Source organism: Sapajus apella, unplaced genomic scaffold (genome assembly GCF_009761245.1).
Source record: "Sapajus apella isolate SASKATOON/1434 unplaced genomic scaffold, GSC_monkey_1.0 scaffold24, whole genome shotgun sequence".
NCBI lineage: Eukaryota > Metazoa > Chordata > Mammalia > Primates > Cebidae > Sapajus > Sapajus apella.
Window position 1 is genome coordinate 26,486,372 of NW_022436964.1, and position 18,878 is coordinate 26,505,249.

At 34.3% G+C, this 18,878-nt stretch overlaps 1 protein-coding gene and 1 long non-coding RNA gene across 42 annotated transcripts in view; one reads left to right on the plus strand and one right to left on the minus strand.

Moving 5' to 3' along the window:
• Positions 1-18,878, minus strand: part of PTPRD (protein tyrosine phosphatase receptor type D) — a 2,321,819-nt gene that overhangs the window by 2,129,228 nt on the left and 173,713 nt on the right. The gene's annotated exons all lie outside the window — the stretch shown is intronic.
• Positions 5,553-9,735, plus strand: LOC116559691. Its single transcript, XR_004272574.1, has 2 exons — positions 5,553-8,889; positions 9,207-9,735. It is a non-coding gene; the product is annotated as an uncharacterized LOC116559691 (long non-coding RNA).

The window sequence follows — 18,878 nt, forward strand, 5'->3', positions numbered from 1 at the left end:
ACACACACACACACACACACACACACACACACACACACACACACACATATGTATATAGTGAAGATCATATTCCTATAATGAAGAAAAAATCGTGGTTCAGAAAAATTTGGTTTGCTCAAAGTAGCATATTTATGAAGTGCTGGGGCCAAGATTCAGCAAAGGAGTTCCATTTATTAAGTAAGCAATTTTCATTTTCCTTTTTGGTTCATTTTTTATTCATGTAACAATTACTGAGTGCCTATACAGATAGTCTCCAACTTTATATTCTAATTAATGATGGAGGTAACCTCATCATGTGTCAAGGAGCATCTGGAATTACAACGATTCCATTTATGATTTTTGGACTTTATTATGGGTTTATCAGATTATTAAATGCATTACCAGTTTATGATGTTTTTGACTTATGATGAGTTTATCAGCACATAATCTCACTGTAAATAAAGGAGCATCTGTACTGTGGCATGTAACACCATACTGAGAAAATTAAGGAAAATCAGAGATAGACCTCAACCAAGTAATTTATGAATCTTTGGACTCCAAGTCAATTTTTTTTCCAGGTTTTCTGGCAACTGGTTGATTTCATATTCCATTATTATAATAGTTCTTATTTTATTATTCTTATAATATTTTTCTTATTTCTATTATTTCCTATTTCTAATATTTCTATTATTCTTATAATTGTTCTTAATGAGTTATTATTTCTATTTATATAATTCCTATTTCAGCAATATAAGTGGATCTCTTTCAAGACCTCTGTATTCAGTTTGGCAAAAGGACTGGCATATTGAAGAAGAAAAAATAAACACTTTTAAAATATTTTTTACTGTAAAGCTCGTTAACTCAGTCTCTGCTTATAGTAGAGAGCTCAGATTTTCATCATTTGTAGGAAGTGTTATATCTACTTGCTAGGAGTTTGATGGGTACCTGTCTGCTATTTCATGACCATAGTCCTCAAACTAAAGTGGAGGAAATAGTATGAGAGAGATTCTGTAGAATGTGAGACCAAGGGTCTCAATAAGTCATATCTCTCTGCATCAATGCTTTTTGCAGTCCCCTTTTTTGCCCAGAGAGACCATGTGACTTGATTGCTCAATAGGACATTAACAAACATGATATAGCAAAGGTTTGAAAAGTGCTTGGTCCATTGGAGCTTACCTTCACTTACTGCTGTGAATTCCTCTGCCACCAGCTTAAACTGTCAACTTACAACATGTTTTGAGCCATTTAGTCTGTTTCACAGCAGTAAACAACAAATACAGAGACCTTGGTTCAGACTTGAGCATGTTTTGTGTCAGTCATGGGTTTGAGAATGCTTCCCCTGGAATGAATTTTCATGACCCAGTTAGGGAGGAAAAGCATGCCCAAGCATTGTCACTACTAAGTCTAGAGCAATGCTGGCAACTCACGCTATCGTACATGGCCAGCTGTAAAAAATCAAGCAAACTAAGAACACCCTATATCTGGATTACTTCTATTAAATTAAATTGTATTAAAGGAAAATGAACTAGAAAAAGGCATATAAACAGGATTGTTAAGCTTGAAGTCATATTGGACATTTATTTACAATGCAGTGGTCTTTTACACATATTTAAGGGTGAAGAATTGAATGAGAAATTCTCTGAACTCAAGGGTTCACTAAAAGTCAGGCAGAAAGTAACTATGATCGGGACCAAAAGCAAAGGTGAGATGTGTTTGTGCAAACTATAAAATGAGTTTTAAAAAAGAACAAAATAACCACAACAAAAAATAAATAAATAAGAAAGACACAGACTGTAGGAATTTTCCACAATTATTTTCCCTGATTTTCACATCCCTCTCCCTCTCTTACTTTCTCTGTGATGATGGCGGGAGGAGCAAAGGGAGCACGTAATAGGGTGAATGAAAATCTACATTTTTCTTCATAGATAATGTTTCTTGTTGGTACATGCATTTATACTGTACTGTTTATTTTTTTATTTATTTATTTTTTTTTTTGAGACGGAGTTTCGCTCTTGTTACCCAGGCTGGAGTGCAATGGCGCGATCTCGGCTCACCGCAACCTCCGCCTCCTGGGTTCAGGCAATTCTCCTGCCTCAGCCTCCTGAGTAGCTGGGATTACAAGCATGCGCCACCATGCCCAGCTAATTTTTTGTAGTTTTAGTAGAGACGGGGTTTCACCATGTTGACCAGGATGGTCTCGATCTCTTGACCTCGTGATCCACCCGCCTCGGCCTCCCAAAGTGCTGGGATTACAGGCGTGAGCCACCGCGCCCGGCTGTACTGTTTATTTTTAATATTCCCTAATTTGTAAACTGGGTTGAAATTTTTCAAGTGCTCATCTGTTACCTGTGTTGGTATGGTTTTGTAACAGAACGTTTGCATAAAGTTAGAAATATAATAGTTTCAAATATAAATTTTGGGTCTACCAAGTTAAACATCCTAATTAAGCTTTTACACAAATAGTAAAAAGTCTACTATTACTATTATTACTATTAACAATAACAGCTACTCTGGTAATATAATACATGTATTTTACTAGAATAATCTTGAATGTGTTATAGAAAACCATAACAAACAGGTTATTTTTCTGGTTTATAGCATCATGTATGCCTTTAAATACTCAGTAAGTTAAAACAATGTTTTCTAAAACTGCACAAACTTTATTTTTGTTGTCGTTTGAGTTTTTAAAGTTAGTTTTACGAATTTTTAAAAAGAATGTTTTCAAAATATAATTTGCTATAAAATATACAGTATTATCATATAAATCACATCAGCATAGATATGAAAACTCCATAGAAATATTTTAAGCAACAGTTGGAAAATTCCTGGTATTTTATATGTAAAGAAAGAGTGGTATGAAGATTTGATTGGAAATAAATGGACAACAAGAAGGTGAAAGAACTGTTGAAGGGAAATAGAGAAAGACAGAGCAAGATAACAGCAGAGGGGCTGGTGAGAAGGGGTTAAAATCAGGAACTACTGCAAAAGTAAATGTGTTAATGATAAATGCAGGCCAAACTTGACAGCAATGAAAAATCAAGTATGGACAGATTATTTCAATAGCCAATAATATGAAATAACAGCCAATTGTAATAGATTATATTTTATTAGGTGTGGGCAGTTTCTTAAATTAAAACAAATATTAAGCTTGTACAGGAACACAAAGCCTGTCTGGATCCATTGACTTCAACACTAATCTCCACGGCCATGAATTGCTCTAAATGATTAATTTATAAGTAGAAGGACACTGAAAGATGGAATATAGGCTCTGGGAGATAAAACCACTGAATCCAAATCCCAGTGTCCACACACTTAGTATCTCTATTTTAATCAAAATTATTTTTTACTCTTAACTTCAAAGAAATAGCAAATACATTTTACATAGTGAAAATGTCCATGTGTTCTCAAATTTCTAAAGCCATAATGTCATTTAGGACTTCATCATTTCCAACTCAAATTTTGGCTTTCCCTTCCTATCCAGTCTCCTCCAATTTTGCTCTCTCCTAGTCCGCCATCCAAAAAACTACTAGACTGAGGCATTTAAAATGAAAATCTTTCATATTAGTTACCTGACAATCATTGCTTTCCACAATAAAAGTCCATACACTGGAGCACAGGGTAAAAGGCCCTTCCTGATTTGATCGGTATTTATCTCTTTATAAGTACTAAGAGACCAACATAGTCTTCTTCTACTCTTTCCTATGTATCAGGCAGTATAGGCACCTGAATATTTTGAATTTTCTCAAAAGTGCCAGGTTCTTCCATATTGCTTACTTTTCAGATCAAATTTTTCTATTCAGAATGCTTTTCTTCCCTTTGATACCCAATATATTTATTAGATTTCAAGCCTCAGTTCAAATATCATCATTTCTGTAAAAAGTTTCCAATCCTTTCCAAAAGTATTTTTTTCTTTCTAGTCTCATCACATCTCAACTTATTCTTATGATTATGCTTATCACTATACAATATTCATCTGTTCATGAGTTAGTATTCACATTTAACCATAAGTCAATGAATGGTCAGTGACAAGATTTTAAATATCTTTGCAATATCTGTTTGTATCTAGCACATACAGCAGGTAGTTAATAATTCAAAATGAAAAATGAGTGGTTCAAGCCAAATAAATCCTCAGCAAATAAATACACTAGTAATATACTCATTTAGTATGTAAGAGGTGTTCTCTAGTTTATTCATTTAGTATTTGCATGCATACAGCCACATCAATTACAACCATTGCCTATCAGTTGACAAGCTAAATATGTCTATTGCCACAGGACACATCATGTCTGATGACTAAAAAAAACTGGAGGAAAAAGTTGAAAATTTTTTTGGAGCTTACTTTTTATTTTAGTATAGGCTAAATATAAATGTTCGAAGACCTTACATAATCACTAACTATAGCTGATCCTCTCATAAAATTTTACAAAATCTAGTTCTTGAGCTTAGTCAAATACATTTGATATGAGCTTATTATCCTTAACTAAAATATCTTAAATGTAGAATTTCTTATTGATTATTGAGTAAGTGTAATTTAAAATGTTTCTTAAATCCTTATTTTTACCAGTGTTTAATTATTTCTTTGTAAAGTTATCATCCTTTTGATGTGAGACCAAATCTACAATCAAGGAAAAAGGGCGTTGAAGGAAGTAGAAAAGATTTGTAAATAGGTTTTTGGTGGCCCTTGCTAATTTAATTTGATTAGTCCAAAAGTTATAGAATTATGTAAGTCTGAAGGATAAGATAATGTTACAGATAGTTTGACCTATAAGAATAATTTTGATCTGATCTTGGTTTATATGGAGGCATAGGGAAGGGTAATCCAACTGATTCTGAAAGATGTTTCTAAAGCCACAGGTAGGTTAGCAAAAGGATCTCTGATTTGCTCATTTTATTTTTCCTCTAGATAGGTAAATTACTAGTCCCTGACATTATTGAGTTCTTGCAAACAAATGTTCATTTTATAATTTGTAGGTTAGAGTTCATTATGGAAGACTGCGTGGCGATTCCTCAGAGATCTAGAACTAGAAATATCATTTGCTCCAGCAATCCCATTACTAGGTATATACCCAAAGGATTATAAAGCATTCTATTATAATGACACATGCACACGTATGTTTATTGTGGCACTGTTCACAATAGCAAAGACTTGAACCAACCCAAATGCCCATTAATGATAGACTGAATAAAGAAAATGTGGCACATATACACCATGGAATACAATACTATGCAGCCATAAAAAAGGATGAGTTCATGTCCTTTGCAAGGACATGAATAAAACTGGAAACCGTCATTCTCAGCAAACTGATACAAGTACAGAAAACCAACACCACATGTTGTTACACATAAGTGGGTACTGAACAATAAGAATACACAGACAGAGGGAGGGGAACAACACACACAGGGGCCTGTTGGTGGGTGTGGGACTAAGGGAGGGCTAGCAGGGGATGGAGTAATAGGGGAAGGATAGCATTAGGAGAAATACCTAATGTAGATGATGGGGTGATGGATGCAGCAAACCACCACAGCGCATGTATATGTATGTAACAAACCTGCACATTCTGCACGTGTACCCTGAAACTTAACATATAATAAAAAAAGAAAAAAAATTGTAGGTTAGAGTACATTTAAAGGGAAAAAAGAGGCATGCATAAATCTTTACTTCTGCTTGTAAAACCATTGTTAAATGTTGTTTACGATGATAAGAAGTTAAAATTGGTAGTAGTATGGTCCTATTTTTTGCTTGCTGAGAAAATGGGATACACCAATAATTAGAGTAAAATATACAGTACGGGAGCCACTTTATTATGTTTCTTGTACAACTGCCGAATTACTCTACCTTTATATGTATTATGTCATTGTTCTATGAGCTAGAAAAGAATGTATAGGCACATGTTTGTTTGGATGTTCTTTTATATGAAGCATCAGATAGAATTTTCTCCGTTGGCACACAATCATACATTTAAGATAATTAGGAAAATGGACAGAGGAATAGAATTCTGCCTTCTAATGTGAGCAATTTCAGACAAAAAATGTCCTGTCTGTTGTTTGTGTTTTTTTAAATTAGAGATAGAGTCATGTGTTAATGTGGATTATCTGAAATAAAGTCAGTTCACTATAAAATGTTCAGGTTGAGACTATATATTCTTAGAATATAGTCACATATGCCAAAAAATTAATGAAAGCTGCAGCATAATTTTTCTACCTTGTGGAACTATCAGATAAAGTAATGTCTGATGATAAATTGGTTTTATGGTGAGTCACTAGATTCAATCTATGGTAGTAAATCTTCTAAACTAACTTCACATTGCCTGCAAGCCAGAGTCAATGTAGTGTTCACCAAATGTCCCTTCAATCAAATGAAATTTGACATACTAGTATCCCCCTATGAATTTATCTCTTATATGAGGTCACAAAGAGCTTGCAATAATACTGAAAAAAGAAATATTCTGAATAAAGTAATTGAAATTCCCTTTCAAATATACTTCATTACTTCAGTAGATATCTATTTATACCTTACAGTTACATTACTTGATGCCTCACAGAATTTCTTTCCTTTGTGTGGAACACAGATATTCTTATATCAAATAAGATTTATTACTAAAAGCCTTTCCTATGAGGTCTGCTTCCCTTTCCCTGAGGAATTGTCCTCAGTATTAGAGTCCATTAGCTGCTAACTACAATGCAATTTCATAAAGCACCTGGCTTCAGAAGATGTTAATTTAAAAAAAATGCTAAGAATTTAGGACTACACAGAGCTATTTACCTCAAATACACAAAAAATGTTTTTGCAATCTCTTATGAGATATCCTAGAATTCATTTTTTTTTAAATTTCAATATGCTTGTTGGTATCTCCTATAAGTTGCTTTACTCTATTTATATTAATAGGCCACACTAAGTGGTGATTGTGGCATTCTTTAAACCAGATGCCCAACATTCATATTCTTGCCAAGTTAGATTATATAAATTGAAGTCAAGGGTCAATAATTATCCAGTGACTATTTAACTCAACATGCTTATATTTCTGTTGTAGCTGCCAGAATACTCAGAAGCCAAATAAAAACCAATAAATGCCATCAGTTCATGTTAGGTACCTGTATCACCTACTCTGTCCCCTTACTTTGATTACCTCTGTTTTGTTTTATTCTGAAGTATTTTATTCTATGAGTTTTAATGTATATGTAATTTAGTTGCTTTCAAAATAGAAAATGTCTGAATTATAAGTAATAAAAGGTATCTAATGACTCACAGAGAAGAATGTGCCTCCATAGTGACAAGTAGATAAAAAATATTTACATAAGTAAATACTAAAAATACACAGGCAAAATTATTCAACTCTTCCAATTCCATATTAATGGGGTAATTAATTTTTGTTAACTTTCTTTACTGACATTGTAGAACACATGATGTTATTCTATTTTAGCTCCAGCAATCAAGGATCTACAGAATAAATATGAATATTCTATGTTCATTCTATAGATCCTTGATTGCTGGAGCTAGTCAAGGGGATCTATAGAATGAATATTCCACTAAAGACAAGATTCACGCCTACTATGGCAATTATATGAAATATAAAGAAAGATTAATGACAAGTTTGTTCAGGAAGGTAATGAAAGTGAAATGTTATTTGGAAACTTATGATCCCATGAGATATAACAAAGACAAAAAAAAAAAAGATCTAAAGGAAATTTCCAATTTAAATACAGTAAAGTGTAATAAAATTGTATCATGATTTTGGAGGCGTAATGTTCAGATAATCTTTTAACTATCTTTTTCTAATTTTTAAATTTTTTTTCATATATTACATGTCAACAACTAGAAAGCCACTTTTCTCACAGAAAAATAGACTAGGAGAAACTGTACATGTATACAGAAGAACAAGACAAAAAACAGAAAATACAAATGTTATTAAGCAAAGGGCACCTGCTACTGGCCTGAAAGAGCAGGATGAAGAGGTCAGTTGAGAAGTTCAGGAAAAAGCAAAGGTATTGAGGATTTCAACCATTATGGATCAATAAGGTGCTTTGACAAGAAGGAATTTCTTGCAGACAAAAAATAAAAAACAAAAAGGAAAAGTAAGCATAAAATTACCAGAAAACAAAAAATCTTGCAGTTGCAAGAGGAACTAATTATAGAAAAGTGGCATGAGCTAAGACTGTAAAGATCAAATTATAGCCAGATCACAGAAGTTCTTGTCAATTTTGAAGAAGTTAGAACTACTTTAAGTTGCAATTGTTGACTTCAAAGCACTTGAGCAGAAGAACAATACTGGTGGAGTTCATTTTTAGACAGGTATAGAGAGAAGCTAGAAACTGGGAAACTAATGAGGACTTGTGCGCAATAGGAGCACTGAAGTAAACGGAGGTCTACACTATTGCTATGGCAACAGACATGAAAAGAAAGAAATACATTTGAAAAATATATAGAAGATCTATACATATAGGATTTAGTAACCAAATAGAAATTGTGTAGAAGAGAATAAAGTATAATTAGAATTTGGATTGCATGACTGGTAGACCAATGAAACCATTATGATAGAATGAGTCAGGGACAAGGCTGGCTTGAGAACAGTGGCTGAGCAGATGGAACACTTAATTTGGGAAGTACTAACAAGAAAGTAAAACAAAAACAACATGCCTATAAATGAGCATAGGTACCAGAAGCACAGGCATAATGAGGTCAAGACACGATGAGAAGCCTGAAGAAGTGAAAGCCAGTGAGGTCTACTTTTAAGAAGTTTAGTGCTAAAAAAAAAAACTAACAAAAAAAGAACACAGAAAAGATATGTTGAATAAGTGGTAGGAGTTTGGTTCGCTTGTTGGTTTCTTACTTTCATCTAGGAGCAGGTAAACCAATGTGTGTGCATTCAAAAGTAAAAAGGGCCCAGTGGAGAGAGTAAGATCAAAGATTCAGTGAAGATTCTTTTTTTTTTTTTTTTTTTTGAGATGGAGTTTTGTTCTTGTTACCCAGGCTGGAGTGCAATGGCGCGATCTCAGCTCACGGCAACCTCCACCTCCTGGGTTCAGGCAATTCTCCTGCCTCAGCCTCCTGAGTAGCTGGGATTACAAGCATGCGCCACCATGCCCAGCTAATTTTTTGTATTTTCAGTAGAGACCGGGTTTCACCATGTTGACCAGGATGATCTCAATCTCTTGACCTCGTGATCCACCCGCCTCGGCCTCCCAAAGTGCTGGGATTACAGGCTTGAGCCACCGCGCCCGGCCCTCAGTGAAGATTCTTAACGCAGGATTCAGTCTCATTCGAGAGTGGGGACGTATCCAAATTCAAGCCCACATGGTCAGCCTTTAGTAAAAGAAAACCATTTTTCCTTCTTTAAAATAGAAAGAGGAGAAATGATTTGATGATACAGATAGTCTGAGATAAAACGAAGGAAACTAGGGAGAGTCACATTTGACAGCTTGGACTTAATGATGTGTTTTTAAAAATACGTTGAGGGAAAGAAGTGCAGGGAAAAAAATGGAGTTATGAAGACAGTGGGAAAGGTCTGAAACTATAGCTCTATGGCATATTCAAAGGAGTTAGGAAGAGATGAATGTAAGAACTATTGAAGAGTAGTGCTGCTTTGGCTGAACATTTTATTAAAACGATTCTTCTGCTGTGACAACTGCAGAGCTAAAAGATTGAAATAGTCCTCTTTTAGTGGGACCCAATATACTTCCCAACAATTCCAAGAAAATCAAACAGTATAGAACTACACTCTAGATTTCAAAAAATCATAAATGTGTCCTTTTCAAACTGACGAGCAAGACATCACTAAATAAAATATGACCTAAGTGTGCCTAAGTGAAGTTGTTAGATATTTTGTGTACATGGCACGAGGTCACAGCACTTGATGTTTGATCTATGTGCAAGAAAATCTGCAGCCCTAATCACCAGTAAACCTCAGGAGACTTTTGCATATCAAAGAGACAAATTGTTTTAATATTATGTGTGTTTAAAAGGAAACTGGATCCATGGAGAGAGTGATGACTTTGAAAACAACTGCAAAAAGGTTTTCTGAAATCATGGGCCTAATGTTTGTGCCACAACATACTGCCCATGATTATATACCTCCAGTTATGCAGAATATGTAGAAGCAAGGACACATTTACAGAACTCCATCTCAGTGCAAAGGGTATTTAGTGAGACAATTTACCCAAATATACTCTGATAAATCTAGGAACTTCAGAACACAATAACAATAACCTGCTTACATAGGTATTGAGATTTAGTGGTTCAGAGAGAAAACCCTTGCCAGCTTTCATCCCATGTATCCTGGCAGGGCAATTCCTGTAGTAGAAGCAGCTTTTAGGAAGAAGGGTCTCCTTTCTAGATCTCCTCACATTCAGCAAGGTAGCTAACCTTCATAGGCAGATAACAAGAGATCCATTTCAGTCTGTGTGCAGCAAAATTTAGTGCCAAGTCAGCTAATTTTGCAATCTGCACTTGAGCACATGGCATGCAGAGAAATAATTGTCATGGAAGTTAATAAGAAGACTCAATTTTAAGTTAACCACATCCTCTGTCAGATCCTACACCATCATCTTCCTTAATTGAGGGTACCTTTCGGCTGTCATTTGCTACTGTTCATGTTCTCAGCTTTCCACATAACTCTGAACACTCTGGCTTTTGGGGACTTGGTGGAAACCTGAACTCCTGCCATCAGATATGGTTTTGCCAGCATTTTCTGAAATTAAATCATTCTTCAGACCAAATTGTGTCCCACTATTCCCACCCACCACGTTTATTGTTTTAGAGCACCGAAAAACAACAATATAACTAATCATACCAAAAAGGAATACAGAAGAGAAAAATCCAAGACTAAGAACCCAGAGAGCTCCATCCCAGTGAAGTATGTGAGTAGAGCTTTTGATCTACCAACCAGTTTCTTTCCTCATTCTTCAAGTAAGAAGGCCAGGCTTCAGGTTCTCTATTCTTTCTATTCTTTTCTCTATTATTCTATGCAAAGTAGTATAAGTGACATGCTAAGTAATATAAACAATGGAAGAGGTAAATTGGGCTACTCAGACTTCACATTAATAGGGAAGCTTGAGATCAAGCACAACCTATGTGCTAAGAATACTGAGAATAATCATACTGCGTAACAGTTTGATACTGGCGCACATGGTCCCCATTACAATTACTTGTGTGTGTGTGTGTTAATGTATTTTTGTTTATAATGTGTGTTTACAAGTGTGTGTATAGGTATCTCAACACTGAGGAAACTGAGCCCCAATATAAATAAATTGATCATTACACAATTGTAACTGAAGCTACAAATTCAAGTTATTTTGAGTCTTATGACAGCATTAACTTTACTATATTACCATAACTAAGTATGGAAAAATTCCGAATTTAAGGCTTTGACTCTTGCAAACTTTTAAGCCTTGAATGACAGACAAGATATAATTAGGGAGTTGGTGATAGCCTGGCTCTTAAGAAACTGGCCAAACAGAAGGCAGCACAGAGGTCTACTTCTATGTATACAGATAGCTCCTGCTTTTGAGTGTCTCTGAAAATACTATAGTAAAAGGAAAATAGTCATAAAGGCTCCTTCCCTGTCATATTAATCAAAATCATATAAATCAAGTAAGTGCTAAGTATAATACCTGGTAGAAGGTGGTTCATCTAAAACATAGAGATGAAATATAATAGAAAGTGGGTAAAATAGCAAGTGGTAATGAACACCTCAAATATACCTTACTGGTAATGGTATAAACTTTACATGCATGGGCTGTGTGTGGTGACTCATGCCTATAATCCCAGCACTTTGGGAGTCTGAGTTGGGTGGATCACAAGGTCAGGAGTTTGAGACAAGCCTGGCCAATATGGTGAAACCCTGTCTCTACCAGCAACACAAAATAATTAGCTGGGCATGGTGGCAGGCATCTGTAGTCCAAGCTACTCGGGAGGCTGAGGCAGGAGAATAGCTTGAACCCAGAAGGTGGAGGTTTCAGTGAGCCAAAATCACAGCACTGCACTCCAGCCTGCACAACAAAGCAAGACTCTATTTCAAACACACACACACTCTCTCTCTCTTACATGCATACATGCATGATTTGTATGATTTGATCTCTTCTTCACTATCATCTGTTAAAATGAGATTACTTTTTTTCCTATAGTACATCTGAGGATATTAGAGCTAAAAGAGTTTAGTTTACTTGGCCGAGGAGCCAGCCATTAGGGTGGCAGAGTATGAAGAGTCTGTGTACTCCCACCCCAATGCTCTGTCCAAGGCATCAAATCACACCCAAGGGCATTTTGCATGCCCAAGAGAACTCATTCTCTCCAAATAGAGAAGGGATCCACTTACCACCTTATTATCTCTTACTAATATTTCATGCTTTTCCAAATTTAGAGTCTTTGCAAATACTTCATTAACTTAGTAATCGTTCTACTTAATGAAACTAGCACTTACTCATATCTTTGAACTTAAGACCAACATAATTTAAAAATGCATCATGTATATGCCACATAATAAAATATATGCTTAACTTCTTTATCTAATTTTCATATTAGCTTGCTCTTGAGAACTATAAGCCATTTGTATTCTTTAAGGCATGCTATTTGTCAATAATTCAGAGAGATTTTCAAGAATGTGCACCACAATTATTTATTGCTTTATTCAAAGCCTTTCAGAATATATAGTCCCTAATCTGTAGTTTATATTTTATGAATCCTTAGGTATGCAAAAACTGTGAGAGGAGTCCAGTTCCACTTAAATTAAGCTATTACCCTTGAACTATAATATTAAAATTTGATCATATATTTTACTGGCATGTTGTTTGGCAAATGTGCTTTCCCCAGTTCATTCACTGATCAGTTTGTAGTCATTATTTAAAACCATTCTGTTGGCCTTTGTTCTTTCTTGAAAAGGCTTAATTTGGAAGACTAAAAGATTTTAGCAAATATGACTGCTGCTTTACCATCAAGTTTTATACAATTGTTGGTTGTTATTATCTTGGTGGGGGCACTTACATTCTTTGATAAGAAAAAAGACAGGTTATTTATTATTTCAACATTTTTAGTCACTCTTAAGGTATTTGATTTATAAACATTTCTAAGCACTCTGAGAAGTCAAAACCCCAACACACTTACATGTATCTCCTTGACACTTTACTCAAGAAGTCAAGATTTGTATGTTTTTAGTCCAGCATATTTTGGAGGTTGTAAAAATATTTAAGTTAAATATGTTGATATTTCTGATTAGTTTGACTCACTACAGTTTGAAACACCTCAAGTGGCAAAATACACATAAAATATAAATTGGAGGCTCTCTTTTGAACACAACAGTTTCAGGTGTGCTGAGGTGAAGGAGAGAAATAAATTATTGTTACGATTTATTAATTACATTTGCTTATTTCCTTAGTTCACTAGAGAATTAATTTCTGAAACAAAATGACTGAGTCTGTGATTACAAATAATGTCATTGTTCTGTTTTACATAATAAAGTCAATCCCATGGCAATTGTGGCTTTTTCTTTTTTAATAATGAAATGCAGTTGAGCATTGTGAATCAGATCCTTAATGAGACCTCTCTGGGATTGAATCTTGGCCCTTTCCACTTCCCACTTGTGTGATCTGGAGCTTATCTTCAGCCCAGTTCATTATCTGTAATCAGATGATTAAAATATTATCTATCTCATAGTGTTGTTTCGAGGATTAAATGAATTTGGCACATTCAGCAACTAGATCAGTGAAATCAGTGTGTGGCACAAAGAAGGTACTATAAAAGTGTTCTTGTTATACTGAAGTCTGTAAACAATTTTTGCTAATAAAGTGGTTTTCAAAGTATTTATGTGTGTTTTCCAATTAGAAATTAGGCTCATTTTAATTTACTTGCCTTAATACCAATGCTTTCGTAGCTCCTTCTAAAACCTTCATCTGAACAAAATGAGACAACAGTAAACTTCACCCTAGTTGTGTGTCACATACCACAGTAACTTCGTAGCATCAGTTCAAGGTATTAGTTTTGAGTTAAAGTTTAATTTTTTCTTCTGTGGGAAGAACGAGAAGCAAATATCAAAGCCTACCTCTGGAGCAAAGAAAGAGCTTTTCCATTAGCTTCTGAATTAAAAATGTCTTACATTTCTCATTTACATACTTTAAAATTTACAATTTCATCAGTGAGACTAATAGAAGAAGCTTCAAGTTCAAGAGCAATTCCAAATTATTTTGAAGAGGTGTTATCTATAGATTATTACATTCAAATAGGAGAATACATACAGAAAACGCTGTACTTTTTTGGGTGTACATAAATATATATGGCTTATTTTATTCCTTCATTCATTCATTGGTGGACAATCAGACTGCTTCCATACCTTAGTAATTGTGAATGATGCTTCAGGGAACATGGGTGTACAGACACATTTTTTTTTTTTTTTTTTTTTTTTTTTTTTTTGAGACAGTCTCGCTCTGTCGCCAGGCTCCAGTCTGGAGTGCAGTGTTGCGATCTCGGCTCACTGCAACCTCCGTCTCCCGGATTCAAGCAATTCTCCTGCCTCAGCCTCCCGAGTAGCTGTGACTACAGGGGCGCGCCACCATGCCCAGCTTATTTTTGTATTTTTTTAGTAGAGACGCAGTTTCGCCATGTTCATCAGGATGGTCTCGATCTCTTGACCTCATGATCCTCCCGCCTCGGCCTCCCAAACTGCTGGGATTACAGGCGTGAGCCACCGCGCCCGGCCCAGACATATTTTTAAGATACCGACTTCGTTTACTTTGAATATGTGCCTTGAAGAGGGATTGTGAATTTTATGGTAGTTCTATTTTTAATTTTTTTGAGGGTTGTTCGTACTGTTTTCCATAATGGCTATACCAATTTACATTCGGATCAACAGTACACAGAGTTCCAGTTTCTCCACACGCTCACCAACATCTGTTATCTTATTTTTGATAGCAGTTACCCTAACATGTGGGAGGGAATATCTCATTGTACTTTTGATTTGCATTTTCCTGATCATTAGTGTTGTGTTGTTCATTTCTCTGATGATTAGTGATTTACCTATTGGCCATTTTTATGTCAGCTTGAAAAAATGTCTATTCATTTTTTTTTAAATCAGGTTATTCATTTTGTTTAGTTGGCTATTGAGCTGTATGAGTTCCTTATATATTTTGGATTTTGCCTCATGTCAGATACATGGTTTGCAATTATTTTCCCTTATGACTTCAGTTGCCTTTTCATCTATTAGTTGTTTCCACTGTTATGCATAAAGTTTTTAGTTTGATGTAGTCCCATGTTTATTTTTGCTTTTGTTCTGTTTTTGGAATCAGATCCATGAAATAATTGTCAAGAGGATGTCAAGGAACATTTTCCTTATGTTTACTTTTGGGAGTTTTATGGTTTCAGGCCTTATATCTTCAATCCATTTTGAGTTTATTTTTGTGTATGGTATGAGTTTAATTCCAATTGCTTGTATGTGAATATATAATTTTCCTAACACCATTTACTGATGATCCTATATTAATGATCCTATCTTTTCTCCATTGTATGTTCTTTAAGCTCTTGTCAAAGATTAGTTGCCCATATATATATGGTTTTATTTCTGGCTCCCTATTCTGTTCTTTTGGTTTATGTGTCTGTTTTTATACCAATACCATACTGTTTTAATTATTGTACATTGTAACACAGTTTGAAATCAGATAATGTGATGTCTCCACCTATTTGTTCTTTCCCAAGATTCTTTGACTGTTCATGATAATTTGTGGTTCCATACAAATTTCATAATTTTTTTTAATTTCAAAAATAAGAAGTTTGGTAGATATGGAACTGATTTGTAGGCCACATTGGATAGCATAGACATTTTAACAATATTAATTGTTCCAATTCACAAACATGGGATTTTTTTCCAATTATGTGTACTCATCAATATCTTCCATCAATGTTTTACAATTGTCAGTGTCTTTCATCTCCTTTGTTAAATGTATTCCTATTATATTTTTATAGCTCTTGTAAATGAGATTACTTTTTAAAAATTATTTTGCAGACATTTCATTGTTAGTGTATTGAAATGCTATCAATTTTGTATGTTGATTTAGAATCCTGCAACTTTACTGAATTTTTTATGTCTTATCTTTTGTGTGTGTGTGTGTGTGTGTGTGTGTGTGTGTGTGTGGTGTTTAGGTTTCTCTAAAAAGATTATATCATCTGTAAACAGAAACCATGTAACTTCTTCCTTTCCAATGTGGATGTCTTTAATTTTTGTTCTTGCCTAATTGTTCTGGTTAGGATTTTCAGTACTATGTTTAATGAAAGTGTTAAGAATGATAACCCTTGTCTTGTTCCAGATATTAGAGAAAATGTTTTCAGCATTTCACCATTAAGCATGAGTCAGCGTGCGCTTGTCATATTTGGCCTTTATCATGTTGAGGCTACCCCAAATAATAGGCTGGTATCTAAAATTCTTTAGTAATTTAACTATGTATTTTCTGAGAACAAATATAACACAAGATAGTATCCATCAGTTATTAATGCCTTATTATAAAGAAAACCATCTGTCATTAGAGTCTGTTTCCACAAAAAAAATAGCAAACTATACCTACCAAACTATAGTTAACAGATTATAGTTGATAACCAGATTACCTTGATTTACATTTTATCATTTCAGCTAGTTATTGTTTAATTACAAAGACCACATATTTCCTCGCTTTCCTGAACATTTGCCATCTGTTCCCAATACTAGATACAACTACCCTTCTCTGTTCCTCACCTAAATCCTTACAGTGCTGATGATTTTGGAAGACAGTACAGGGTTTTACAGACTAATCAAGACGATACATCTTCTCCAAGCTCTTTCAGACAAGAAATTCCTCAGAATACTTTTGTTAAAAAAAAAAAAAAAATGGAAAATGGTTACTTGTACTTTATCATCACTAAAAACAGCTGTAGCAAGACATACTGTTCTCAGCATCCACTTCCACCACGCTCACTACAGTAACTCACAGTAGACTATGCTCCCTACTTTACTGAAAAGATACAAACCATTACCTAGCAATCGTTGTGCCACCTTAAACATATTCCCTATTTTGAATCTCTTCTCTCCCATAGTTCTTGTATCAGAATGTGTTCACCCTGAAATTGTTCTTTGTGCTTACATTTTTCTTTCCTAACTTAATTCAAAATTTGCATTGTTTCCTCTCGCCTTTGGATCCTTTATCCATTTATTTGCTTCCCTGTACCCAAAGCATATATGTAAGATTTTTCTTTAATTCTAAAAATGTTTACACACATACACACACATGCACACACATGTATGCACACATACACACACAAACACACACACATAATAGAAAGATCTCAGAGGTGTTGTGAAGATTAAATAATGTGATTGAATGTACTGTGTACAGATAAAGATGTTCAAAACCTCAGTAAGAGGCAAAAACTTAAAGTTGAGAGCACAAAAATATTTTTAGAATATTTTCTCCAGAGATGCATAGTGTATATTTGATTATTTAAAAAAGAATAATTTTTAAAAAGAATAATTTTTAAATTTTTCTATTCTATACCATCACTCAACTAACCTGTTATCACACTGTTATTGGTTTTCTGTCTCCCCACATTTTAAGAAAATTGCTCACTCAAAGTTTAGCAATGATCTTCTTGACACAAACTGATAATCTTTTTTTTCAGTCTCCCTTGGAACCTCTATAGCACTGCTGATGAGAGCTTTCTTAATTTTTTTTTTCTTTCTTTACTTTAGGTGAAGTAATTCTCATTGTTCTTCTTCTATCTGCTTTTAGTTAACGAGTTATTTATCCTCCTTTGACCCTTAAAAATTCTTTACATCTGTAATTTTCGGTGTTTTAGTTCCCTAATTTTACTGTCCTCTACTTGATCCTGAACTATCACTTTATGCAGAAATATCTAGCTCTTTATTTCTTGTCTTAACCTATCCTTTAAATCATACTTACATGTCCGAAGACCTTCTTTTTTTTTTTTTTTTACATCTCCACTCTGATCCCCTGACCACACCTCACACTCAACAATATTTAAATCTGACATCACCCAGATTATTTTACTTCACTGTAGTTTTTAATTCTTCCTATTCACATTCTCTCTCCCTCTCTGTCTTCCCTTTTGCCTCTTCTACCTGTTAGCCTATAATTTGGATAGAAACTTTATGGGACACATTCATATTTTGTTAAGAACTAACAGAATATGTTCTCCAAGTTCTGTGAAATGATTGGTAAAACCTCTGTTCATTAAGTTGTTCAAAATTTCAATGATGTAAATATTTCTTCATCATTTGTTTGTAAGGAAAAAACTATTACTCCTACTGAATATGATTACTTTCAGTAGATTATAAAATATGTATAACCAATTGTGTTACCTTTTTTGCTTTGACTGCTAGGAAATCACAAAATAAGATTTAATGAAGTTATAAAAAACATATTAGAATTTTATTTCTAATCCCTTGTTCTTCTATTTCTGTTTTAATACTCATATAGTTGTCTTCGTTATGAGCCAATCAAAAATTGTTTATGCCTCAGGCTCACTAGAACCGAGTAGAAAGAAGTCTTGCGGTCTTTGTCTATTACATAAAGATGAAATACACAGATAGACTGGACTCATTAAATAAACTACTTCAGACTCTGTTTCATTCATAAAACCTGATAAGGCCAAGCAATTTCAGCAGCAGGAGAAATAGGAACCCATAAAATTGTAACAGAAAAATAGAACAAATTAAATGGGTATAGTTTTAAAGCACTGTTTTGAAACACCATTTCATAGCTATCGGTGTTTAAAAACCTGATAATAATTTTTGAAGCTCCATTTACCAAGTGAATCAAAACCTCTGCATAATGTATATTGCACTTGCCATGCAATCACTAAGCATGATGGTGTTGGTTAGCACTATTAGATGTGGAAACATTTCAATTTACTTTTGTTTGTTTAAAAGATC